The sequence below is a fragment of the Anomaloglossus baeobatrachus genome, chromosome 1 (genome assembly GCF_048569485.1).
Source record: "Anomaloglossus baeobatrachus isolate aAnoBae1 chromosome 1, aAnoBae1.hap1, whole genome shotgun sequence".
NCBI lineage: Eukaryota > Metazoa > Chordata > Amphibia > Anura > Aromobatidae > Anomaloglossus > Anomaloglossus baeobatrachus.
The window spans coordinates 895,855,588-895,882,603 of NC_134353.1; the positions used below are offsets into that span (position 1 = coordinate 895,855,588).

The 27,016-nt window shown below is 49.6% G+C and overlaps 1 pseudogene; it reads left to right on the forward strand.

The window, feature by feature from the left end:
- LOC142255294 (von Willebrand factor A domain-containing protein 5A-like) overlaps positions 1–27,016 on the forward strand; it is a 101,550-nt pseudogene that overhangs the window by 39,397 nt on the left and 35,137 nt on the right.

The window sequence follows — 27,016 nt, forward strand, 5'->3', positions numbered from 1 at the left end:
GCACTTTAAAACCCCCTTACCCCCAGTCATATACTCATCTTCACCTCTTACCAATGTTGTTCCGGTATTCCAGCGCCATCTTGTGACTGTAGCTTCTGACTGGCCGGACGTCAGAAGTAACATCACAAGCTCTCAATACAAGTCTATGAGAGCCAGAAGAAGGCTCTCATAGAATTGTATTGATTTGTGACCTCTAATGCGCTCCAGAAAGCACTTGAGCTGCTGGCAGGTCACAATTAATAATAATAATAATAATAATATTATAATAATCTTTATTTATATAGTGCCAACCTATTCCACAGTGCTTTATAATTCAGTTCATATACAAACAGCCATAAGTAACGTAGTTATAGATAATACAATAATTATAGCAAAAATAATGATGACCCAGCTCGTAATCTACAATGAGGTGGGGGTGACGCAAAGAAGTACAGGTACTTCTTTACTATGAAGGTCCAGCTGTCTTGAGAAAATGGAGGATAGATAAAGGGCTGCATGAGCCAGTCACGAGCCAATATTTGTAGTATTTTTGGGCGAGGTGGAGCTTGATGGAGAATTATGTTCAGAGAAATAATGAATGGACTATATATGAAAGGACTTTGATTAGGGAATGTGATAGGCCTCCCTTAAAAAACTTATTTTTAGGGAGTGCCTAAAACTGTGTGAGTTGTGGTTTCTCCTGATTCCTTGGGGTAGAGCATTCCAGAGAATTGGTGTAGCTCGGGAGAAGTCTTGGAGCTGAGAACGGAGGTTCGAATTAGTGCGGATGTTAGTCGAAAGTCACTTGTGGAGCGTAGAGAATGGGTAGAATTATCAACAGAGATGAGGGTGGAGATGCAGGGGATGCCGCTCTGGGGAAAGCTTTGTGGGTGAGAACAAGCAATTTAAATTGGATCCCTGCAGACAGAACCAAGCACCGCTGGAAAATGGTGAGATCTCCAGAAGGTGAGCATCATACAGGGGTCAGGAGACTTGGATGTAAAGCGCCACTCCAGTGGTGCAATAAAAAAAGCGCTGGAGTGGTGGTTTAACCTGCTGTCCCTGAAGTGTATATGCAAAAAAAAAGGATAAAGAGAATTTCCCAGTGTCATTAACTTTATTCTGTCTTTCTTTTGTCAGTCCCACCATCCACAGACTGGCAGGTAAAGCTCTTATCTCCAAATTGGAGTATGGATTGGACTCAGACTCTGAAGAGGTGAAGAAGAGAGTCCTGGAAACCAGTCTTCAGTCTGGAGTCATCTCCTCCCTCACTGCCTTTGTAGCTGTTATGAAAGATACTAAGGTTACAATAAAAGGTCCTCCTGTACGCCGGGACCTCCCCGCTCCAGGTACACTGCCACCTTATTGGTCTTGGCATATAGCAGGGGTGCACAACACTTTTTGGTTCAAGGACCACATGGTCATACTGAACCAATCTGAAAGGCCACAAAAAAAAAATTAAATGGGTACTTACAGTACGTTAATACATAAGCAGAACCAAGAGTGAAGTATTTGAGAAGGGTTTGGAGAGTTTTTGCTAAAAAAATATTCAATGAGAACAGACCCAACTTGCACTGAGATTTTGGAGCAGAAACTTAACTAAATGCTTTTCATAATGTCAATACTAAGTTTTGAGGATTTTTTAGTGTTAACATGAAGCACATTATGGATTGCTACATGATCAGAACTACTGTCAGTACAGAAATACATCAATAGAACCATTAAACAAAGGCAGATCCCGTCACAAGTCGTCCACAAAAATATCAGAAGTGTAGATAAAACTTCACATTTATTTTAAAATTAAAGGAGTAAAACAAGCTCCTCCGATCGACGCGTTTCAGACGCAATTGTCCTTAGTCATGATCAATAGAACCATTGTCAGTACAGGAATAAATCACCAGAACCACTGTCAGTACAGGAATACATCACCAGAACCATTGTCAATACAGGAATACATTACCAGAACCATTTACAGTGCAGGAATACCTCACCAGAACCACCATCAGTACAGGAATAAATCACCAGAACCATTGTTAATACAGGAATACATCACCAAAACCATTTACAGTGCAGGAATACCTCACCAGAATCATTGTCCGTATGGGAATACATCAACAAAACTATTGTCAGTACAGGAATGCATCACCAGAAACATCGTCAGTACAGGAAACATCACCAAGCTTAGTACAGTTATCAATCTCAGTTCCAGGTCAGCTCTATAATACATTTGTATGACATGAACCTGCAAATCCCTGTATGACCTGAACAATGGTATGGAGATCCTAGGAGTTGTTGTTATCAGCCATCAGACTGCTGATGATATGGGAAACACAGTACTGATGAAACACAGGCAGTATCACAAATAATTATTTACATTCAGGTACCAACATTTCTTTATCGTTCCTTTGGGAGACCCAGACCATCGGGTGTTTAGCTTCTGCCTCCGGAGGACACACAAAGTACTACACTTAAAAGTGTAGCTCCTCCCTCTGAGCTTATACACCCCCTGGTGAGCAGACCCAGCCAGTTTATCGCTTTGTGTTCAGGAGGCATACATCCACACATGCATTCTCATATGATTTTTTCCTTTTGGAATGAGATTGAAGAAGTGCGGGTCCACGTCTGGACCCCCGGCATGTCCCTTCTCACCCCACTGTGTCGGCGGTGTTGTAAGGTTGATTTCCAAGGCTGGAGCCTTACATGCCGTGCTCCTTCACCATCCCTCATGGGCTCTGGCTTGAAGTGGGAGCCAGCACGGTTTCCCTGCCTGGCAGGAGACCGGTCTCCATCCGCAGCCCTTCAGGACCCTGCTGGACCGGAGCACTCATCCCCAGGGACCTGGCCCTGCGTCTCAGCAGCTAAGTACCTGAGATGTTTATATTTTGGGGGTCCCTGTGCTTTATTGTTTGGGGAAGAGTGTGCTTACTGTATTTATTGGCATTTCCGGCGGGTTCTCTAGCTGTCGCCCGAGAACCGCGCCGATGGTGCCTGCGCGTCGGCCTCGCCGCTCAAATTTAGGCCCCGGCTTTGCCGGAGGCCTAGTTTCTGTTCTCTGCCCTCGCATGTCATTCATGCAGAGGGACAGGCTCGGCTCCTCCCGGCGGCCGTTCTGCACAGGGGAGGGACACTCCCCACTGCTGTGTGTGTCTCCTCCCCTGTAGGTCTATATGGCCCTCCAGATCCCGCTCTCACAGCCAAGTCCCGCCCCCTCTCTTCGCTCCGGCGGCCATCTTCTCAGACAGAGTTCATCGGCGCTGGTCTGCACTCTGCATCCCTGCTGAAGTGCTGTGCTTGGGGTCCGGGCTTCGGGATCTGGAGGGCACACAACACCGCTCCAGCGGTCTGGTAAGCCACAACTATCCCTGGTTGTGGACCTCTGTATATACTCTCTGGGGTTCATTCTCTTGCAGAGCCCCCACTCCAGCAGCATGTCTCACACGAGGAGCAAGGCTCCAAAGCTTTATTCTGTATGCACTGCATGTAAGCTCCTGCTGCCTGAACCGAGGACCTATCCTCATTGTGATGTCTGCTCTAACTTGGCGGTGCCACAGCCTGGAGTCTCACCCCCAGTGGTCTCTCAGGCTGCTCCTGCTCCTGTGGCTGAACCCCCGGCTTGGGTAGAATCCTTTTCTAGGTCTATCTCCCAGTCTTTTGCTGAGTCCATGGGACTTCTGTCCAGGACTTTGATGAATATGCATCAGCCCCCTTCACAGGGTGCCCCTACTGCTATGGGTCCCTTAGGTTCGGAGCTCACAGAGGATTCATCATCAGGGCCCAGACCCCATCCTCCTAAGAAGAGACGCAGGGTTCCCTCTCCCCCCTCCTCCCGCGGCTCTGATTCAAAAGCTGACTCGCAGGATGAGGAGGATGCCTTTACAGGGGGCTCGGAGGCTAACTCCATGTACCCCATTGATCTGTCCGAGGGTGACTCAGATCTTAGTGTCTTGATTGCTTCCATTAATTCTGTACTGGATCTCAACCCTCCAGTATCAGAGGAGCAACCTTCTCTGGCAGAAAAGCACCAGTTTACCTCGCCTAAGAGGGCAAAGAGTGTGTTCTTTAACCACTCCAGTTTTCAGGCCGCTGTGACCAAGCCCAGGGCCTGTCCTGACAAACGCTTCCCAAAGCGTGGTTCTGATGACCGTTTTCCCTTCCCACCTGAGGTGGTCAAGGAATGGGCTCAGTCCCCAAAGGTAGACCCTCCGGTGTCTAGGCTCTCAGCCCGGACCGTTGTGTCGGTGGCTGATGGCACCTCCCTTAAGGATTCCACTGACCGTCAGATTGACCTTCTGGCCAAATCCGTGTATGAAGCGGCGGGGGCCGCGTTTTCCCCGACTTTTGCAGCAGTGTGGGCTCTCAAAGCCATCTCTGCTTCTCTAGAGGAGATGCATTCCCTCACCAGGGACTCTATGCCCGAAATGGTTGCCTTAACTTCCCAAGCTTCAGCTTTTTCATCTTATGCCATGTCTGCCATGCTGGAGGCTTCTCACCGGACTGCGGTAGCTTCGGCTAATTCCCTCGTTATCCGCAGGATCCTGTGGCTTCGAGAGTGGAAGGCAGATGCTTCTTCTAAGAAGTACCTTGCTGGGCTCCCTTTTGCTGGGTCCCGGCTGTTCCGAGAACAGCTGGATGAAATTATTAAGGAAGCTACTGGCTGGAAGAGTACTTCCATGCCACAAACCAAAACCAGGAAACCTGCCCAGGGTAGGAATCAGTCGAGGTTTCGCTCCTTTCGTTCCTCCAACTGGTCGTCCTGTAAGCCCTCGGCCTCGTCCGCTAACTCAGCCAAGGACCAGAAATCCAACTGGCGCCCAAAAGCGCGTCCACAGAAGACCGCAGGAGGTGCTGCCACTAAGGCAGCCTCCTCATGACTCTCTGCCCGCTCCGGCGATGTCCTTAGTCGGTGGCAGGCTCTCCCACTTTGGCGACGCTTGGTTTCACCACGTCTCCGATCAGTGGGTGAGAGATATCATCTCCCACGGCTACAGGATAGAATTCTCCTCCAGCCCGCCAAACAGATTTTTTCTCTCAACTCCCCCTTGCTCCAAGGCGCCGCTGCCTTCTCGCAGGCCGTGGCAGCCTTGCAGGCCAACGGAGTAATTGTACCGGTTCCCGCCCGGGAACGGTTCAGAGGTTTCTACTCAAATCTCTTCCTAGTTCCCAAAAAGGACGGTACCTTCTGGCCCATCCTGGATCTCAAGCTTCTCAACAAGCATGTTCAGGTGCGGCACTTTCGCATGGAGTCTCTGCGATCAGTCATTGCCTCAATGACCCAAGGGGATTTCCTGGCATCCATCGAAATCAGAGATGCCTATCTGCATGTGCCAATTGCAGTCTCACACCAGCGTTGGCTACGTTTTGCAATAGGAGAAGATCACTTCCAATTCGTGGCTCTCCCCTTCGGGTTAGCCACGGCCCCTCGGGTATTCACCAAGGTCATGGCAGCAGTGATTGCGGTTCTGCACCTCCAGGGGTTGGCAATGATTCCTTACCTGGACGACCTTTTAGTCAAGGCTTCATCCAGCGCAGACTGTCAGCGGAGTGTCTCGCTCACTCTCGCCACTCTAGCCCAATTCGGGTGGCTGGTCAATCTGCCCAAATCCACTCTAACTCCGACCCAGAGTCTCACGTACCTAGGGATGCAGTTCGAGACTTTGCCGGCACTTGTGAAGTTGCCCTTAATCAAACAGCAGTCACTCCAGCTAGCGGTGCGCTCTCTGCTGAGGCCCCGCCGTTATACCCTCAGGCGTCTGATGCAGGTGCTGGGTCAAATGGTGGCGTCCATGGAGGCTGTTCCCTTTGCCCAGTTCCATCTGCGCCCCCTGCAGCTGGACATTCTCCGCTGTTGGGACAAGCGGCCTTCCTCCTTACACAGGTTAGTGGCTCTGTCACCACAGACCAGGAGCTCTCTTCAGCGGTGGCTTCAGCCCCTCTCCCTGTCCCAGGGGCGCTCCTTCCTGGCCCCGTCCTGGGTGATTCTCACCACGGATGCCAGTCTATCCGACTGGGGAGCGGTATGTCTCCACCACAGAGCGCAGGGCACTTGGACTCCGTCCGAGTCAGCCCTTTCATTCAATGTGCTGGAAACCAGAGCCATGCTTCTAGCTCTCCTAGCTTTTCACCACCTGTTGGCGGGCAGGCACATTCGAGTCCAGTCAGACAACGCGACAGCGGTTGCCTACATCAATCACCAAGGCGGGACACGCAGCCGCCTGGCAATGTTGGAGGTACAACGCATCCTTCAATGGGCGGAGGACTCCAAGTCCACCATATCCGCAGTCCACATCCCAGGTGTGGAAAACTGGGAGACAGATTATCTCAGCCGTCAAACCGTGGACGGTGGCGAGTGGTCCCTGCACCCGGCAGTGTTTTAGTCAATCTGCCGCAAATGGGGCACTCCGGACGTGGACCTAATGGCATCCCGTCACAACAAAGTTCCTGTTTACGTGGTTCGCTCCCACGATCCTCAGGCATTCGCCGCGGACGCTCTGGTTCAAGACTGGTCCCAGTTTCGTCTGTCCTACGTGTTTCCCCCTCTAGCTCTCTTGCCCACAGTCCTGCGCAAGATCAGAATGGAGGGCTGTCGAGTCATCCTCATTGCACCGGACTGGCACAGGCGAGCTTGGTATCCAGACCTGCTCCATCTGTCCGTAGAGATGCCGTGGCATCTCCCGGACCGTCCAGACCTACTCTCGCAAGGTCCGTTTTTCCGCCCGAATTCTGCGGCTCTCAAATTGACGGCGTGGCTCTTGAGTCCTGGATTTTGATGGCTTCTGGTATTTCTCCTGAAGTCATCTCCACTATGACTCGGGCCCGTAAGTCTTCCTCCGCTAAGATCTATCACAGGACTTGGAAAATTTTCCTGTCCTGGTGTCGCTCTACCGACCATCCTCCTTGGCCATTTTCCTTGCCGACCCTTCTGTCTTTTCTACAGTCCGGTCTGCAGCTAGGACTGTCCCTCAACTCTCTCAAGGGACAAGTCTCAGCTCTGTCAGTTCTGTTCCAGCGGCGTCTCGCTCAGCTGGCTCAGGTCCGCACCTTCATGCAAGGCGCGTCTCACATCATTCCGCCTTACCGGCGGCCCTTGGATCCCTGGGACCTTAATTTGGTTCTCACGGTTTTGCAGAAACCCCCCTTTGAGCCTCTTAGGGAGGTTTCTTTGTATCGTCTTTCACAGAAAGTGGCCTTTCTGGTGGCCATAACTTCCCTCAGGAGAGTCTCTGATTTGGCTGCGCTCTCTTTGGAGTCACCTTTTTTAGTTTTCCATCAAGACAAGGTGGTTCTCCGTCCGACTCCGGACTTTCTTCCTAAGGTGGTCTCTCCTTTCCACCTTAACCAGGACATTACCTCACCTTCCTTTTGTCCGGCTCCTGTTCATCGCTTTGAAAAAGCGCTGCATACTCTGGATCTGGTGCGTGCTCTCCGGATCTATGTGTCTCGCACCGCTGCACTTAGGCGGTGCACTTCTCTTTTTGTGCTAACCACAGGTCGGCGCAAGGGCCTTTCTGCTTCTAAGCCGACCTGAGCACGTTGGATTAGATCGACCATTTCGGACGCCTACCAGAGTACTCAGGTGCCTCCCCCGCCGGGGATCAAGGCACATTCGACCAGAGCTGTCGGTGCCTCTTGGGCTTTCAGGCACCAGGCTACGGCTCAACAAGTCTGTCAGGCTGCCACTTGGACTAGCCTGCACACCTTTTCGAAGCACTACCAAGTGCATGCTCATGCTTCGGCAGATGCGAGCATGGGCAGACGCATCCTTCAGGCGGCTGTCGCCCATTTGTGAAGTTAGGTTCTGCCTACTTCTTAGTTTTTCTGTTTATTTCCCACCCAGGGACTGCTTTGGAACGTCCCATGGTCTGGGTCTCCCAAAGGAACGATAAAGAAAAAGAGAATTTTGTTACTTACCGTAAATTCTTTTTCTTATAGTTCCGTATTGGGAGACCCAGCACCCTCCCTGTTGCCTGTTGGCAATTTCTTATTCCGCGTGTTATCACCGGCTGTTGTCGTGGACAGAGTCTCCGGTTGTTCCGGCTCTTGTTCTGTTCTACTTGTGTGTGGCTATTCTCCTTCAGCTTTTGCACTAAACTGGCTGGGTCTGCTCACCAGGGGGTGTATAAGCTCAGAGGGAGGAGCTACACTTTTAAGTGTAGTACTTTGTGTGTCCTCCGGAGGCAGAAGCTAAACACCCCATGGTCTGGGTCTCCCAATACGGAACTATAAGAAAAAGAATTTACGGTAAGTAAACAAAATTCTCTTTTTTCTATGATTGATGTTGTTCCGATATCTTTTGTCTTCAACCCTTTTGTCATAGTACTGAAGCCATGATGACTTTTCACATCCACAGCTCGTCTCTGCAGACTTCTCTCTTTATTGGTCTTCTGCAGCAAATCCCAACACCTTACCCTTAAAAATAAAAGTATCATTATACTGCCACATAAAGAAAAATATATTCCATGCTGCACCCCTAAATAAATAATTGACCCGCACTGTGCTTCCTGCACAAAGTACAGTATCCCCCATACTGAACCTCTCCATATTATACCCCACACCATGCACTACTCCATAATGTTCCCCCACACCCTGAAAACTCCATAATGTTCCCCCACACCCTGCACCAATCCATAATGTTCGCCGACACCCTGCACCACTCTATAATGTTCCCAGACACCCTGCACCACTCCATAATGTTCGTTGACACCCTGCACCTCTCTCTAATATCCCCCACACCCTGAGCCTCTCTGAAATATCATCACACCCTGCACCTCTCTGTAATATCCCCACACTTTTCCATAATGTTCCCCTACACCCTATACCTCTCCAAAATGTTCCCCCACAACCTGCACCACTCCATAGTGTTCCTCCACACCCTGTACCTCTCTGCAATATCCCCCACACCCTGCATTTTTCTGTAATATCCTCCACACGTTGCGCCAGTAAATATTTCCACACACCTTGCACCTGTCCATAATATTTCCCCATACCATGTGTGGCGCCCTGGACAAGCCAGGGGCCACAGGTAACAACACACACACACCCCCACCCCCAGCAGTTTCACAGCAGACATCCCCAGTGAAACTTGATTCCTTTCCTCGGGCTCAGACTGACACACCAGGTGGGCGGAGTCAGGAGATGGAGACGCCCACCCAGGAGTTAGCTGGCCTGAGGCAGGAAACAAGCCCAGACAAGTCTAGGAGAGGAAGAGAGAGGAGGTCTGCAGAGAGGCAGACGCAGACTGGGGCCTAGGATTGGAGCCTAGGGCCCTCGTGCAGCAGAGAGCCAGGCAGACGGTAGTGGCCGTCTGCAGGGAGCCGGGGAGACAGTTGGTGGAACCGTAGGTAGCCGGGGCTGGGCGGTGGCCCACCGGTACCGAACCGGGGAGCCAGCTGGAAGCCGGAGCGCAGGAGGAGCGTGCACGGAGGTGGAAGAAAGGACTTACACCACCAAACTGGGTCAGGGGAGAAACAACAACCACAGCCGTCTGTGCGCACCCGTCCATCCAGCCGAGTGTTTTACCAAGGACTGTGTCGTGATTACTGGCTGAGTGAGTACCCCGTGCCGTGCGGCACAGCGCTGCCCCTGCGACCCTGCACCTCGCCAGGCCCCATAACCCGCCTGCTACCCATCCACCTACCTCACCGGGCCCCGGGACAACCTACCCCCTACCCACGGAGGGGAGAACTAACATCTAGCTGCTCCATACCATCACTCCCGGGATCCCCGTCCAGAGCAGCGGTGGTGTCACAACCTCACCACAACCGTGGGTGGCGTCACGGACAATCTCCCTTACCAAACCCCCTTTTACTGTGGAGCCTGGGATCACAGACCGGGTCACGCCACTGTGATACCCACAGAAGTGACCTCGTGGCCCGGATCTGAGTACCCCCTGGTCCCCGGGCGACACACATGCACCACTCTATACTGCTCGCCGAACCACTGCACCACTCCATAATGTTCCTCCACACCTTGCACTGCTCCATAATGTTCGCCCACACCCTGCATCTACTTGTAGGAGTCATATCCGCCTCACACTACACCAATCCATAATATTTGTGTATTTTTATAGTGTATTTCTTTGTCGCTCCATTGGGAGACCCAGACAATTGGGTGTATAGCTTCTGCCTCCGGAGGCCACACAAAGTATTACACTTTAAAAAGTGTAACCCCTCCCCTCTGCCTATACACCCTCCCGTGCATCACGGGTCCTCAGTTTTATGCTTTGTGTGGAAGGAGGCACACATCCACTCATGCATTCTCATATTAGTTACATCGGTTGGAAGAAAAGTGGGCCCCCACGGGGCCCCCGGCATGTTCCCTTCTCACCCCACTACGTCGGCGGTGCTGTTAAGGTTGAGGTACCCATTGCGGGTACAAAGGCCGGAGCCTCATGCCGTTTTCCTTCACCATCCCTTAGCGGCTCTGGGAGAAGTGGGATCCTGACCGGTCATCCAGTTACTGGGACCGTGCTCCCTCCGCAGCCCCTGTGGGAATCTGCCGGACAGGAGTCTATTCATCCTCAGGGACCGGGCCCTGCATCTCTAAGGTACGCTGTGTCCCCATGGGGGCTGTGCATGGAGCGCCTTCATCCCGGACGCTGCAGCAGCTGCTGAATTGAGAAGGCCGGCGGACTTCCGCGCCGACCGTGCCTGCTTGTCGGCCGCGGTCTTAAATTTAGTCCCCGGCTTCATTGCGGCCTAGTAGCAAAACTCCCGTCCCCGGGCCTGTCTGTCAGGGGTAAGGGCGGGACTGCCGACCTGACGTCGGATGTGAGGGCCGGAGCATCCTGTATGTTTCCTCCCCCCTCACTGATCACTGTGGGGACCCCAGATTCCCGCACTTTTCTAGCGCCGCCCACGGCTCCACTCCTCCCCAGAGAGCTCCGGCAGCCATTTTTTTGACATTCTGCCGGTGGAGTATTTCCAGGAAAGAGCTCTGCAACTCTGGGAGACCTAAGGCAGGGAATCTGGAGGACACACGCTCCGCTTTTTAGCGGTCGGTAAGCCACACCGGTCACCCGGTGCTGGTCCCCTTAGGGTGCCGGAATAGATACTATATATATATATATTTCTGTTCGGTCGGGCTATATACCTTTTCCCATATACCCTCAGTGATCACTCTCCTAGGAGACAACAGCATGTCGTCCACAAGGAGCAAGGGTGCCAAGGCACAGGGTTATTTTGCGACCTGTACCTCTTGTGCGGCTATGTTACCTGCGGGTTCCACCTACCCTCACTGTGAGCAATGCTCGACCCCTGTTTTGCTTGCTCAGCCGGAGCCTCGGTCACTAGTGGGCCCCTCGGCTCAGGTAGACCCCCCTGCTCCCCCTGTCCAGGCGGCAGGGACAGAGTTTGCCGTTTTTGCTGAGAAACTCTCTGAGTCACTTTCACAATCCATGGCTCAGTCTATGGACAAATGGTCTGCCAAGCTGCTTAAAGCTTTGCAGTCCAGACCGGTCCTTACACAGGCCCCGGGCCCTGTTGGATCGTCCCCTCCAGGCCCCTCTCTGTCCGCGCCGCAGCGCGCTCCCAGGGGGGCCCTAGGTCTCACGTGGAGGACTCCTGCCCGGACCACAGTCCCAGACCGGCTAAGCGGGCTCGCTGGGAATCTTCCCCGACTTCTTCACGCTGCTCGGGTTCCCAGCTTGAGGACTCTCTGGAGGACGAGGCGGACGTCGCAGCTCAGGGCTCTGACCCTGACGTTGCTCTCAATCTTGATACACCTGAAGGGGACGCCATAGTAAATGACCTTATCTCGTCCATCAACCAGGTGTTAGATATATCTCCCCCGCCGCCACCTGTAGAGGAGTCGACTTCTCAGCAGGAGAAACACCAGTTTCGGTTCCCTAAACGTACACGGAGTGTGTTTTTCGATCACTCTAACTTCAGAGATGCTGTCATAGGCCAGAGGAACTCCTATGCGTGGCGGGCTAAGCCACGCCCCCAAAAACCCGCCGGAGGCAATGCCTCCAAGGCGGCCTCTTCATGACTCTCGGCATCCCCGAACCGCATCCTTGGTCGGTGGCAGGCTCTCCCGCTTTTGCGACGCCTGGTGGCCACATGTTCAAGACCGATGGGTGAGAGACATTCTGTCTCACGGTTACAGGATAGAGTTCAGCTCTCGTCCCCTGACTCGTTTCTTCAGAACCTCTCCGCCCCCCGCGCGGGCCGATGCACTTTTTCAGGCGGTGGACGCTCTGAAGACAGAAGGAGTTGTGATCCCTGTTCCCCCCCAGGAACATGGTCGCGGTTTTACTCCAACTTGTTCGTGGTCCAAAGAAGGACGGTTCGTTCCGTTCCGTTCTGGACCTCAAACTACTCAACAGACATGTGAGCATCAGACGGTTTCGGATGGAATCTCTCCGCTCGGTCATCGCATCGATGTCACAAGGAGACTTCCTAGCATCGATCGACATCAAGGATGCTTATCTCCATGTGCCGATCGCACCCTAACATCAACGCTTTTTGCGTTTCGCCATCGGGGACTAACACCTTCAGTTCGTGGCATTGCCTTTCGGCCTGGCGACAGCCCCATGGGTGTTCACCAAGGTCATGGCATCTGTTGTGGCGGTCCTACACTCTCAGGGCCACTCGGTGATTCCCTACTTAGACGATCTTCTGGTCAGGGCACCCTCTCAGATGGCGTGTCAAAACAGCCTTACCGTCGCTCTGGCGACTCTCCAGCAGTTCGGGTGGATCATCAACTTCCCAAAATCCAAGTTGACACCGACCCAATCACTGACTTACCTCGGGATGGAGTTTCATACTCAGTCAGCGGTAGTCATGCTACCGCTGGACAAACAGCTTTCTCTGCAGGCAGGGGTGCAATCTCTTCTTCGGGGTCAGTCACACCCCTTGAGGCGTCTCATGCACTTCCTGGGGAAGATGGTGGCAGTGATGGAGGCAGTGCCCTTCGCGCAATTCCATCTGCGGCCACTCCAGTGGGACATTCTCCGCAAATGGGACAGGAGGTCGACTTCCCTCGACAGGAACGTCTCTCTTTCCCTTACAACCAAGACGTCACTTCAGTGGTGGCTCCTTCCCAACTCTCTGTCGCAGGGAAAATCCTTCCTACCTCCAACCTGGGCTGTGGTCACCACGGATGCGAGCCTGTCAGGGTGGGGGGCGGTTTTTCTCCACCACAGGGCTCAGGGAACCTGGACTCCGATAGAGTCATCCCTTCAGATCAATATTCTGGAGATAAGGGCAGTGTATCTAGCCCTATTGGCTTTTCATCGGTGGCTGGAGGGCAGGCAGATCCGTATCCAGTCGGACAACGCCACTGCCGTCGCATACATCAACCACCAAGGCGGCACTCGCAGTCGTCAAGCCTTCCAGGAAGTCCGACGGATTCTGCAGTGGGTGGAAGCCACAGCCTCCACCATCTCCGCAGTTCACATCCCGGGCGTAGAAAACTGGGAAGCAGATTTTCTCAGTCGTCAGGGCATGGACGCGGGGGAATGGTCTCTTCACCCAGACGTGTTTCGAGAGATCTGTCGCCGCTGGGGAACGCCGGACGTCTATCTCATGGCGTCACGGCACAACAACAAAGTCCCGGCATTCATGGCCCGGTCTCAAGATCACAGAGCTCTGGCGGCGGACGCATTAGTTCAGGATTGGTCGCAGTTTCGACTGCCTTATGTATTTCCTCCTCTGGCGATGCTGCCCAGAGTGCTGCGCAAAATCAGGTCCGACTGTCGTCGCGCCATTCTCGTCGCCCCAGATTGGCCGAGGCGGTCGTGGTACCCGGATCTGTGGCATCTCACGGTGGGTCAACCGTGGACGCTCCCAGACCGCCCAGACTTGCTGTCACAAGGGCCGTTTTTTCATCTGAATTCTGTGGCCCTCAACCTGACTGTGTGGCCATTGAGTCCTGGCTCCTAGCGTCCTCAGGGTTATCTCAAGATGTCATTGCCACCATGAGACAGGCCAGGAAACCAACGTCCGCCAAGATCTATCACAGGTCTTGGAGGATCTTCTTATCCTGGTGCTCTGATAAGGGTTTTACTCCCTGGCCCTTTGCCTTACCCACTTTTCTTTCATTTCTCCAATCCGGAATGGACAAGGGTTTGTCTCTCGGCTCTCTCAAGGGACAAGTATCGGCGCTATCCGTATTTTTTCAAAAGCGTCTAGCCAGGCTTCCGCAGGTCCGCACGTTCCTGCAGGGAGTTTGCCACATAGTTCCACCTTATAAGCGTCCGCTGGAACCCTGGGACCTTAACAGGGTGCTAACGGCTCTTCAGAAACCACCTTTCGAGCCGCTGCGGGATGTCTCTTTATCACGTCTTTCGCAGAAGGTGGGATTTCTAGTGGCAGTTACATCGCTCCGTAGAGTGTCGGAGCTGGCAGCGCTGTCATACAAAGCCCCCTTCCTGGTTTTTCACCAGGATAAGGTGGTTCTGCGTCCTGTTCCGGAATTTCTCCCTAAGGTGGTATCTCCTTTTCATCTCAATCAGGATATCTCCTTACCTTCATTTTGCCCTAATCCAATTCACCAATGTGAAAAGGATTTGCACTCATTAGATCTGGTGAGAGCACTCCGGCTCTACGTCTCTCGCACGGCGCCCCTGCGCCGTTCAGATGCGCTCTTTGTCCTTGTCGCTGGCCAGCGTAAGGGTTCGCAGGCTTCCAAGTCAACCTTGGCTCGGTGGATCAAGGAACCGATTCTTGAAGCTTATCGAGGTATTCTTTTACCCACCCAGGGACTGCTTTTGGACGTCCCAATTGTCTGGGTCTCCCAATGGAGCGACAAAGAAGAAGGGAATTTTGTTTACTTACCGTAAATTCCTTTTCTTCTAGCTCCTATTGGGAGACCCAGCACCCGCCCCTGTTCCCTTCGGGCTGTTTGTTCTTTTGTGTACACATGTTGTTCATGTTGAATTGTTCTTTTGGTTCATGGTTTTCAGTTCTCCGAACATCCTTCGGATTGAATTTACCTTAGACCAATTTATAAGTTTCCTCCTTCCTGCTTTTGCACCAAAACTGAGGAGCCCGTGATGCACGGGAGGGTGTATAGGCAGAGGGGAGGGGTTACACTTTTTAAAGTGTAATACTTTGTGTGGCCTCCGGAGGCAGAAGCTATACACCCAATTGTCTGGGTCTCCCAATAGGAGCTAGAAGAAAAGGAATTTACGGTAAGTAAACAAAATTCCCTTCTTTTGATGCGTTTTTAGTGCAGATTTGTCACAAAACTGTATACAAATCCTTATGGACCAGCAAAGTCAATGACAAATCCTGAAGTTTTGTTCATGTTGCTTTTTTTTCCACTGCAGAAATAAATCTGTTTTTTTGCGCCTAGAGTTGCAGATTTAGTGCAGAAATTTCTGCAACCAAATACTCAGTGCACACATAGCCTTATAGTTACTCACTTCTAGCAATCTGCTGATTTCTTCTGGTGTTTTATCATGTTTTTATCCCTGCAGGTTTTGGGTCCACCGGCTTATTTTCTCTAGGAGGTAAGAATTTCCCATTTCTCACAGTCCGTGTTCATACAGTCCGGTTCTTCTCTCGATTTGTGATGTCAGGTTTGGAGATTGTTGGGTCATTGGAAGTTTTCTTTATAGATGAACAAGAATCTAATAAAATTATGAAGAAAAATTGCTGCACCACCCACCGCATATGTCGCGGGCGGAGAGGATGCCACTGCGCGGCGCTCGCTAACGCTCGGGTCCGGCGCTGCTCGGTGGCTCGAGCAGTGCGCCGGATCCGGGGACTCGAGCGGCGCTCCTCGCCCGTGAGTGAAAGGGGTGGTTGGTTTGGGGGATTTAGTCCGTGACGCCACCCACGGGTCGTGGTGAAGATGGGCACCACCGCTGCTGGTGACGGGGATCCCGGGAGCGATGGTAGGGAGCAGCTGGGATGTTGTTTTCCCCCTCCGTGGGTAGGGGTCGGTGGTCCCGGGGCCCGATGATGTAACGGGGAGGCAGGGTCGGTGAGGTGCAGGGTTGCAGGGACGGCGCGGCGCGGTGCCGGATGGCACGGGTGTACTCACTCAGCCAGAAAGGTACAAAGTCCTCGGTAAACCAAACGGCTGGATGGACGGGTCCCGCAGCCGGCTGCAGGGCTTCTCCCTGGACAGGTGATGGCGGCTGTCTTTCCCTGCACCTTGATGTTCTCCTTCTGACTACTATGGATTCCCAACGGTAGTCCGATCCCCGGTGTATGGGTACCGGAGGAGCCCGTTTGCCCACAGGCGCTGGCCCTTGGGTCTCTAGCCTTAGGCGGTAGCTGTATACCCTCACGGTGTGGGCTGTTGCCTTCAATCGGGACTTTTGCTGTTGTGAAACCCCTGGGGTTCCAGTCACATTCGGATCTGACTATTGACGGCGGCTCCAAGCCTGGTCGGGGTCCGATGGCCCTGCCTGGGTGTGCTGGCTTCACTTCGCTCCCTGGACGGTACCGGCGGGCCATCGCCCGACCCCAGTCCTACGGTTCCGCGTTACTCCACCACTCCTGCAGGCGGCCACCACCGTCTGCCAACCTTGCCACAAACCCAGACACCCAAGTGATCACTCCTCTCACTTCAAACTCCTAAACTGTTCTGTCACTTTTCCCGCCTCCAGGCCTGTGAACTCCTCGGTGGGTGGGGCCAACCGCTTGGCTCCGCCCCACCTGGTGTGAACATCAGACACTGGAGGGAGGCAACAAGGATTTTTGTTTGGCTGTTGTCCCTGTCTGATGGGGGTGGGGGGTGTTTGTGTGTTATTTGTGACGACCTGGCTAGGCCAGGGCGCGACACATATATCAGCTAGGACACAAATCCTGAATGTGGGCATGGATCCTCCACGTGGCTGGTACCAAGGTGCCCGTCCGTAGCAGGCAAATGTTCACCAACGAAATCCAGAAAAGTAAGCGGACAGCACTCACTGGAATCCAGCAATGTTCTTTATTTAGAAAAGGTGCATATAAAATGGCAGGAGCAGAGCAGACAGCAAGCCTTCTTGTCCGTGAGGGGGCTTGCTGTCTGCTCTGCTCCTGCCATTTTATATGCACCTTTTCTAAATAAAGAACATTGCTGGATTCCGGTGAGTGCTGTCCGCTTACTTTTCTGGATTTCGTTGGTGAACAAGAATCTAATCCAATAGCTGCAAGTGCTCTTCATGGAAATCTTTCACATGTAATAGGGACATATGAAAAGTTTTGATTGATGGGGGTCCGGATGTTGAGACCCCTGCAAAATACTAAAATGGAGGAGCAGAAGTGAACGACCAAGCACTGCAGCTTTGTTATAGCAATAGTTGGGGTCTGACAACCGTATTTAAGGCCGGGCTTCACAATAATTTTAGTGCTGCCAAAAATTGTTTTATGCAACTTCTACATCACAGCATACTGCAAGTGAATGGGGGTCACATTGACACCCAGTAAGGCCTCTTTCAGAGAGCGAGAGAAAGAGAGAGATCATGTCCACAAGTGAATCTACAACACTTCTGGGCATGCTCACATATAAAAAACGGAACCAGTCGACGGAACAGTCATTTGACGGACGAGAACGGATCCTGCACCCATAGGCTTCCATCACAACTAACGGCAACGGATCCGTCGCTGTCCGTTTTTTTTTTTTTTTTTTACACAAACATAAAACATTACTATGGACGTTGCCTCCATCACAGTTGATGGCGGATGTAACGTGAGCCCATCCGTCGCTAATACAAGTTAATGAGAAAAAAACAGATCCAGCGCCGAACCCGTTTTTTTCACATTTCAACAGATTGCGACTGATGGCAAAAAAAACAGATGTGTGAAAGGGACCTAAGTCACAAAAAATACAACTGGTTTCAACTTCTTGCGACTTGCAGTAACATAGTGATTACAAAAGGTGCTATTGGCATGAAATTCTCATCAGATGTCAGTAACAACCCATCCAATCCACACAAGCAAAGAAATTAAACCATAGATGTCCATAAATTTAATGGTATGTAATAATGAGAAATGACACAGAGAAAAGGTGTTCAGCACATGCAGAAAGAGAGGTGCAAAAAGTCATGACACCAGCTGAAATCTATCAGTAATTAGAAAGCAATCCTGCTACTTAGTGAATAATAATTTCAGCTGATGTCCTGTAACACCTTCAATTTTTCGTTTTTTACTTCATTTTTTTCCTCCCTTTCTTCCAAGAGCCATAACATTGTTTTTCTTTTTCTGTCAATGTAGCCATATGAGGGCTTGATTTTTGTGGGACGAGTTGTACTTTTGAATGACCCCATTTATTCTGCCCCATATTGTACTAGGAAACTGGAAAAAAAAAAAGTCCAAGTGCAGTGCAATTACAAAAAAAGGGCAATTTCACTATTGTGTTTTTGGGTTTTTTATTTACCAAGTTCACTATATGGTATAACTGACCTGGCATTCTGATTTCTCGGGTCGGTTCGAGTTCGTAGATTCCAAACATGTACAGTTGTGTTCAAAATAACAGCAGTGTGTTCAAAACCACGAGTTAAGTATAATTTTCAATTCCATGTATTGGGAACGTTCCACACTGTTTTCCTGTGAATCACTATCTTATATTTACTTGTATAACCATAGTTTTGTAGAAATGCTTCATATCTATTTTGCGCAGAGTCAGCCAACTTCTGGCCCTTGTCACCGGTTACTCCAGCCCAGGATGCTATGACTCCATCCCACAATTTATTTGCATTTGTTGGCTTTGCCTTAGAAACGGCATTTTTGATGTCGCCCCACAAGTGTTCTATCGGATTAAGGGACGGGGATTGGGCTGGCCCCTCCATAACCTAAATTATGTTGGACTGGAACCAAGATTTTGCTCGGTTACTGTTGTGTTTAGGGTCGTTGTCTTGTTGGAACACCCATTTCAAGGGCATTTCCTCTTTAGCGTAAGACAACATGATCTCCTTCAAGTATTTGGATACATGCCAACTGGTCCATGATCCCTGGTATGCAGTAAATAAGCCCGGCACCATAGTGAGAGAGCCATGCCCATATCATGATGTTTGTACCACCATGCCTCACTGCCTCCAGAGTGCACTGTGGCTTGAATTTAGAGTTTGGGGGTCGTCCGATGAACTGTTTGTGGCCCTTAGACACAAAAAGAACAATCTTACTCTCATCAGTCCACAAAATGTTTCTCCATTTCTCTTTAGGCCAGTTGATGTGTTCTTTGGCAAATTGTACCCGCTTCAGTATACCGTATTTTTCGGATTATAAGACGCACTTTCCCTCCCAAAACTTTGGGAGGAAAGTGAGGGCTATGTCTTATAATCTGAATGTAGCTGACCAGGCTGGTGGAGATGGGTCGCAAGAGGCCTGGGGAATGCTAATGTACCGCCCCGTGCTTGGCGGCAACCAAGCCGCTCGGATCCGGGCTTGCTGGTGGGTGGCTCGAGCGTCTCCGGACCCAGGGGCCCCGTGGTCCACGTCGATCTAAAAAGGGGGGCTGGCGCTTTAGAGGGGACGTAGGTGTACGGCCGAAGCCGTGTTGTAAGTTTGTGACGCCACCCACGGGTTGTGATGAAGGTGGACACCACCGCTGCGGTTGCAAGACACCCGGGGGAGATGGTTGCGCAGCAAGATGTTAACCCCTCCGTGGGTAAGAGTGGTGGCCCCGGGACCCGTTGGGGAGAGCTGGGCGGTGCAGGGTGATGCGCGGTCGGAGGGCACTGTTGTACTCCCGATTAGAAACACACTCAAGTCTCTGGTAAACCAAGTTGATGGTGGTCAGTGCCCGCAGCCAGCTGCGTCTGGTCCCCCACCCAGTTGGTGGTCTCTGCCTTTCTCCTGCACCCTGTTGTGTGTCTTTGACTGCCTGCGCTTCAGCGTCGGTAGTCCACTCCCCGGCTTTGTGGATGTCGGGAGAGCCCTTTGCCCGCAGTCGCTGGCCCGTGGGATCTCTCTGCCTGTGCGGTGGCTTTCTATCCCCCTCGTTGGGCTGTTGTCTTTTGTCGGGACTTTGGGTGGGAAAGGACCTAAAGTCCAGACCTCAATCAGTTAATTAACTCGGCCCAGTGGTTTCTGGGCTTCATTTCAGGGTCTGAGTACCCCCCTGTGTGCTCTGGTTTCCGAATCGGTTCCCCGGGTCGGTACCGGCGGGCCACTACCCTGTCCCGGTCCACCACGGTTCCACCGAGCCACCTTGCCAGCTCCTGCAGGCTGAGGCCACCGCCTGCCTCCTAGCCAAAGGTGCTCGGGCTCCAACCGGCGCACCTGTCAGTCTGTCATGGGCCTGACTCCCCAGGCCTGACCTCCTCCACTAAACTCCAGACTAAGACCTTCTTAACTGACTACTTTTCCCACCTCAGGCTCTCTGAACTCCTCGGTGGGCATGGCCAACTGCCTGGCTCCGCCCCCTGGTGTGTCCGTCAAGTCCTGAGAGGGTTTACTAGGTTTTAGTGGTTGGCTGATGACACCTTATTGGGGGACAGGTGTTGTGCGGGGCTCTGTGACTACCTGGCTAGTCCAGGGCGTCACACTAAGGCGGCTGTGTAGGGCCTGCGATGGCTGTGCGGTGTCTGCAGCTGCTGTGCGGGGTCTCCGATGGCTGTTGCTGGGGCGGCTGCGCGGTGTCTGCGTGGGGTCTCCGGTGGCTGGACTGGCGATGCAGGTTGAGCGATGAGGACTTCAATTAATGCCACCCAGAGTGGGCGCGTGCGCAGATGGAGCTCTCGGCTCATCTGCGCAGGTGCCGCCTCCGGCCCATTGATCTCCCTTCAGCGGACTTCAGAAAAATGGCGCCCAGAGGTGGCGCTTGCGCAAATGAGATCTCGGCTTGCCTTTGACCCTCGGACGCCATTTCTTTGAAGCCCTCACTGTGCACAGTCGCCGTTGCTGCCTGAGCCGCTGCAGAAGCTGCCCTATCACGGGAGCCTGAGCCTACGCCGCGGCCCCAGCATAGTCTACAGTTTCTGGGACACCCACCGCTCCTGTGACTCCTCCACCACTGCTACTGCCCCCTCTGATATGACACCACCGGATTATAAGATGGACCCCATTTTTTTTTCACCTTTATTTGCTCTGAATTTGGGGTGCGTCTTATAATCCCGTGCGTCTAAAAAAAAAAAAAGACATACCGTATTTTTCGTTTTATAACAGTGGGACTTTGCGGAGACCTCTTACTAATAGAAGACGCCTGTGTGAAGATAATCTAACTGTTAAACTTCTCACAGGTAACTTGAGACGTCTGATCTTCCTGGAGCTGATTATTGGTTGAGCCTTTGCCATTCTGGCTATTCTTCCATCCATTTCAATGGTCGTCTTTGTTTTTGCTTTCCATTTTAAAGCTTTGGAGATCATTTTAGCTGAACAGCTGATCGTTGTCTGTACGTCTTTATAAGTTTTACCTTCTCCAATCAACTTTTTAATCAAAGTACGCTGTTCTTCTGAACAATGTCTCGAACGACCCATATTTCTCAGACTTTCAAGGAGAAATGCATGTACAGTCATGGCCAAATGTTTTGAGAATGCTACAAATATTAATTTTTACAAAGTCTACTGCTTAAGTTTTTCTAATGGCAATTTGCATATACTCCAGAATGTCATAAAGAGTGATCAGCTTAACAGCAATTACTTGCAAAGTCAATATTGGCTAAGAAAATGAACTTTAACCCCCAAAACACATTTCAACAGCATTGCATTCCTGCCTTAAAAGGAGCAGCTAACATTATTTTAGTGATTGTTCCATTAACATAGGTGGGTGTTGATGAGGACAGGGCTGGCGATCAATCAGTCATTATTAAGTAAGAATGACACCACTGGACACTATAAAAGGAGGCCGGTGCTTGGTATCATTGTTTCTCTTCAGTTAACCATGGTTATCTCTAAAGAAACACGTGCAGCCATTATTGCTCTGCACAAAAATGGCCTAACAGGGAAGAGTATCGCAGCTACAAAGATTGTACCTCAGTCAACAATCTATCGCATCATCAAGAACTTCAAGGAGAGAGCTTCCATTGTTGCCAAAAAGGCTCCAGGGTGCCCAAGAAGGACCAGCAAACGCCAGGACCGTATCTTAAAACTGTTTCAGCTGCGGGATCGGACTACCAGCAGTGCCGAGCTAGCTCAGCAATGGCAGCAGGCTGGTGTGAGTGCTTCTGCATGCACTGTGATGTGGAGACTCTTTGAGCAAGGCCTGGTTTCAAGGAGGGCAGCAAAGAAGCCACTTCTCTCCAGGAAAAACATCAGGGACCGACTGATATTCTGAAAAAGGTACAGGGAGTGGACTGCTGAGGACTGGGGTAAAGTCATTTTCTCAGATGAATCCCCTTTTCGATTGTTTGGGACACCTGGAAAACAGCTTATTAGGAGAAGAAGAAGTGAGCGCTACCACCAGTCTTGTCTCATGCCAACTGTTAAGCATCCTGAAACCATTCATGTGTGGGCTTGCTTCTCAGCCAAGGGAATCGGCTCACTCACAGTCTTGCCTAAAAACACAGCCATGAATAAAGAATGGTACCAGAATGTCCTCCAAGAGCAACTTCTCCCAATTGTCCAAGAGCAGTTTGGCGCCCAACAATGCCTTTTCCAGCATGATGGAGCACCTTGCCATAAAGCAAAGGTGATCACTAAATGGCTCATGGAACAAAACATAGAGATTTTGGGTCCATGGCCTGGAAACTCCCCAGATCTTAATCCCATTGAGAACTTGTGGGCAATCATCAAGAGACGGGTGGACAAACAAAAACCAACAAATTCTGGCAAAATGCAAGCATTGCTTATGCAAGAATGGACAGCTATCAGTCAGGATTTGGTCCAGAAGCTGATTGAGAGCATGCCAGGGAGAATTGCAGAGGTCCTGAAGAAGAAGGGTCAACACTGCAAATATTGACTTGCTGTATTAACTGATTCTGTCAATATAACCTTTAGGTACTCATAATATGATTGCAATTATATTTCTGTATGTGATGTAAACATCAGACAAACACAATTAAAAACCAGAGGGCAACAGATCATGTGAAAATATAATTTTGGTGTCATTCTCAAAACTTTTGGCCATGACTGTACAACATGGGCCGGCTTCTCCCTTAAATAAGGGCCACCTGATTCACACCGGTTTCTTCACAGGATGATTGACCTCACTTTTGTAACTCATCACTGCTATTATTTTGAACGCCTTCCCTTACAATTATTTAAGATACACCGACTCAAAAACCTGAAGATCATGAATGCTGAGTCTGATTTTTTAAGAATCTACTGCACCAACTGATAAATTGTATGACTTGGTGATATAATTTATACAAAAATCAGTGAATAATCCGGGTAGTCATGTTGCACTACTATTATTTTGAACACTACTGTATAGTTTTACTTTTATCAAAGTAGTGAAAAAAAATCAGAAGTTTTCCGACACCCGTAACATTCTCATTTTTCAGGATCTGGGGCTCAGTGATGGATTATTTTTTGCGACTTGAGCTGACGTTTTTAATGATACCATTTTTTAGCACATGTGATGTTTTGATCGCCTGTTATTGCATTTTAATACAATGTTGACACAACCAAAAAAAAAGTAAAAATTCTGGCGTTTTTAATTTTTTTTTTTTCTCAGTACGCTCTTTACCGATCAGATGAATTGTTTTATTTTGCTAGATCGGGCATTTCTAAACATGGTGATACTAAATATGTGTATTTTTTTATTTTTATTGTTTTATTATCAATGGGGCAAAAGAGGGGTGATTTGAACTTTAAGCCTCTGTGCGCACTAGGCAGTTTTACCCGCGGATTTACCCGCTGATTTGCTGCGGAAATTTCTTGAGAAATGTCTGCAATCTTTGTGCAGACATTTCCCAGCAAATCCTATGAGAAAAAAAATAGCTGTGCGCACTGTGCGGATTTTTCTCAAGAAATTTCCTTGATGATTTTCTTGAGAAAATTTCTTGAGAAAATGAGCATGTCAATTCTTTTCCGCAGGTACCCTGTGGATTTCGGCAGTACAGCCTGCAAAATCCGCAGGGAACAACCTGCGGGAAAATCGCGGCAAATCCGCATGCGAATTTGGTGCAGATTTTTTTCCGGAGGTCCGGAAATCTTCCAATCCCAGAAGTTTCTCAAGAAATCTTCTGGAGAAACTTCACATTTCTAGTGCGCACAAAGCCTTAGAGGTTTCTTGGTTTTTTTTTCATATTTTTAAAAACTTCTTTTTTTTTTTTTTTAACAATTTCTATTAATTTTGTTAGTGCAGGAATAAAATACCATAAAGGGACTATCTGCTCACTTCTCTTGATCAGAGCAGTGCTTCAGCTTCTGTCTGATCAGCAGAAATGCTGTTTTCCTCTGAATGCTGGTGCTCTGTGCTCTGCCAGCATTCATAGGACATGAGTCATGGCAGCGACAGGGGTCATCATCTGACCCCACCCTTGCATGGCAACCTATTGGCTCCCTGTGATCGCATCACTGGGCCACCGATAGCAGAGAGGAACAGCGTGATCCCTGTCGGAGCCTGTTAGATTTCGCTATCAGAGTTTGACGGCACGATCTCAGGAGTTAACAGGCGCAAGTGGGCGAGCTGTGACTACTACGCCTGACATCAGAAGGTGAGTGCACAACGTGCATCAGGACCTGTTTAGGGGAAGACCCCCTTTAAAGCTACTGCTATAGCAGAACTACAGAGAGGTAGGTTTGGCGTTGAGTGTTTGTGCGGTAGGACGGCTCAGATGGAATCATTTCTTGCCTTTACTCCAATCTGTTTTCTTCTCAGCTCCAATGGGAAGCTCACCGGCCCCCGGTATGTATTTATCACCATTTGTAGATGTCAACACATGATTTCTTTTCACGACTTGCTTTAGTTTCTGCAATTTGGTAATTAAGAACTAGAAAAACATGGCTGGTTCTGAAACAAGTGCTCCTTCATCTTGGGAGGGGCACAGAGCGCACTGTACGGGGAGATACGAGCCATTCTTGGATTGACACCATTTGTTTTCTCCTCAGTTCCTCAGTTATTTGGAAGCTCAGCATCTTCAGGTTTGTACCAGCCGTATCTATAACACGTCTTTTTCTTTTGCGGGAACTCTGGGTTTTATTTGATGATTTGCTCCATACATGGGATTGCAGCTGCTGCTTTCTGTGAGGTAAAACATTTGCCTTCCTGTTTTTAAACTTGTTTTACCTCACAGAAAGCAGAAGGTCTGATCCCGTGCTGTAATGTCTGTATGCTATTTTGCGTCCTTCTCGGCCCAAGTGACATGGTATGATCAGACCATGTCCCTGTACGGTCAGACACAGCCATTACAAAGTACATAGCAGGGACACATATATAAAATTATATCAGCACAGGAACATTGTTTTTACACATCCAATTGTGGAAATTATATTTTATTCCAAGATCTATTGATTAAAACCTACTTTATTCATGGAACAACGCTTTTAAGTAAAAACAATAATAATAAATGTGCCCCAATCTCTTTTATTACCAGGACCATTTACATTTCGAAGACCACTCCCTGATGGTAGGTATCTACTTCTCATTACATGTACATATGTGTTTCCTGTGATTTGTGACCTGTCGGCTGCTCCAGTGTTTCATGGAGCTGGAGGTCACAACTCAATACAACTCTATGAGAGCCTCATTTTGGCTCTCATAGACTTGTTTTGGGAGCTTCTGATGTAACTTATGCCTTCCGGCTAGTAAGAAGTTAGTCACAAGATTGCAACGCGGGACTGGATCGGCATCAGTGAAAGTTGAAGCTGCAGGAAGAGGAGTATATGATAGGCGGCAGGGGACTTAAATTTAAAGTGCCACTCCAGTGCTGAAAAAATACTCTGGAGTGGTGCATTAACTATTTTAGTGGCTTACTAAAATAAACAACTTTCTAAAAATAAAAAATAGCCATTTTGCAAAACACGTAGGGTTGTTGTTATAGTACCCTATTGGGGTGTATAATTGGTTTTGATTACTTTTTGCTGCATTTTTTACTAAGAGGTGCAGTGACCCCGTCCCAAAAATTGCAATTTGGACATTTTTTTTCTTCATGACATTTACTATACTCTAAATTTACCTTAGATTTTTTATAGATTGGATTTTTATGGACAAAATATGCTTTTTCTTAGTTCTTACTATTTCTTACATTTTTGTGATTCAAATTTGTATACTTTTTAATTTAATCTTTTTGTTTAAATAAAAAAAATTGTACTGTACACCATATTTATGTCCCCATAGGGGACTTGAACTTTTGGTTGTTTGATCGCTTGTGCTTTACAGGGTGGGCCATAAGTATGGATACACCCTGATAAAATGGAAGTGGTTGCTTACCATTTGTGGCATATTAGTACATGGGAGTGGCATAATATTTGAGGCCAGGTGATGCCATGAGTTTATTAGGGTGTATCCATATTTATGGCCCACCCTGTATACTGCAATACAAATCATAGTTTCCTATGAAGCCAGGGATAACAAAAATGGCAGCAATTGGGGCTTTTAGCAGGCTTCTGACTGCCAAGGCAACCCATCGGCACGGTGCAATCAATTTGCAGGGGAAGGTTTGATGGATGCCCAAATAGACATACTAGGATAATACAACTTCCACTGACAAGCAAAAGGGTAACAATGTTTTGAACTATTTACTTTGAGGCTCCATATCTCACCGTCCACTACAGCTTTGAGTGTGAAACTACTTTCACTTTAGAGACAATCATCTTGACTATCTCATACATAAATTTGACGTGCAGCTATTTAGCGTATGATTAGTTATACAGATTCTTTTAATGTCACTGCATTGTTACTGTTTTGCTCCTGGTGTTTCAAAGAAAAATGTCTTCCTGTATACTACAAATTACAACCTATTCTCACATTCCCTCATAGCTCAGTGTGTTATTAGGTTGATTCCCAAGTGCAAGATCACTGGTTCAAATCAAGGAGCAGCCATGAAGAAGATTTCCCCAAAAAAGGGAAACAGCATCTTCCAGCTCATCGATATTGGTCTCTCAGCCAAGAAAATTGCCAAACTGCACCATGTGAGGCCATGACAGCTGGAAGAATATAAAAATGAAGTCTATCCATCCATCCATTCAAATGCCAAGAGGTGACGTCCAGGCAAAATATCACCGTCAACAAGTCGTCTCATCACAAGGTCTATCAGTTTTGGTGCGACAAACCCAGCAAT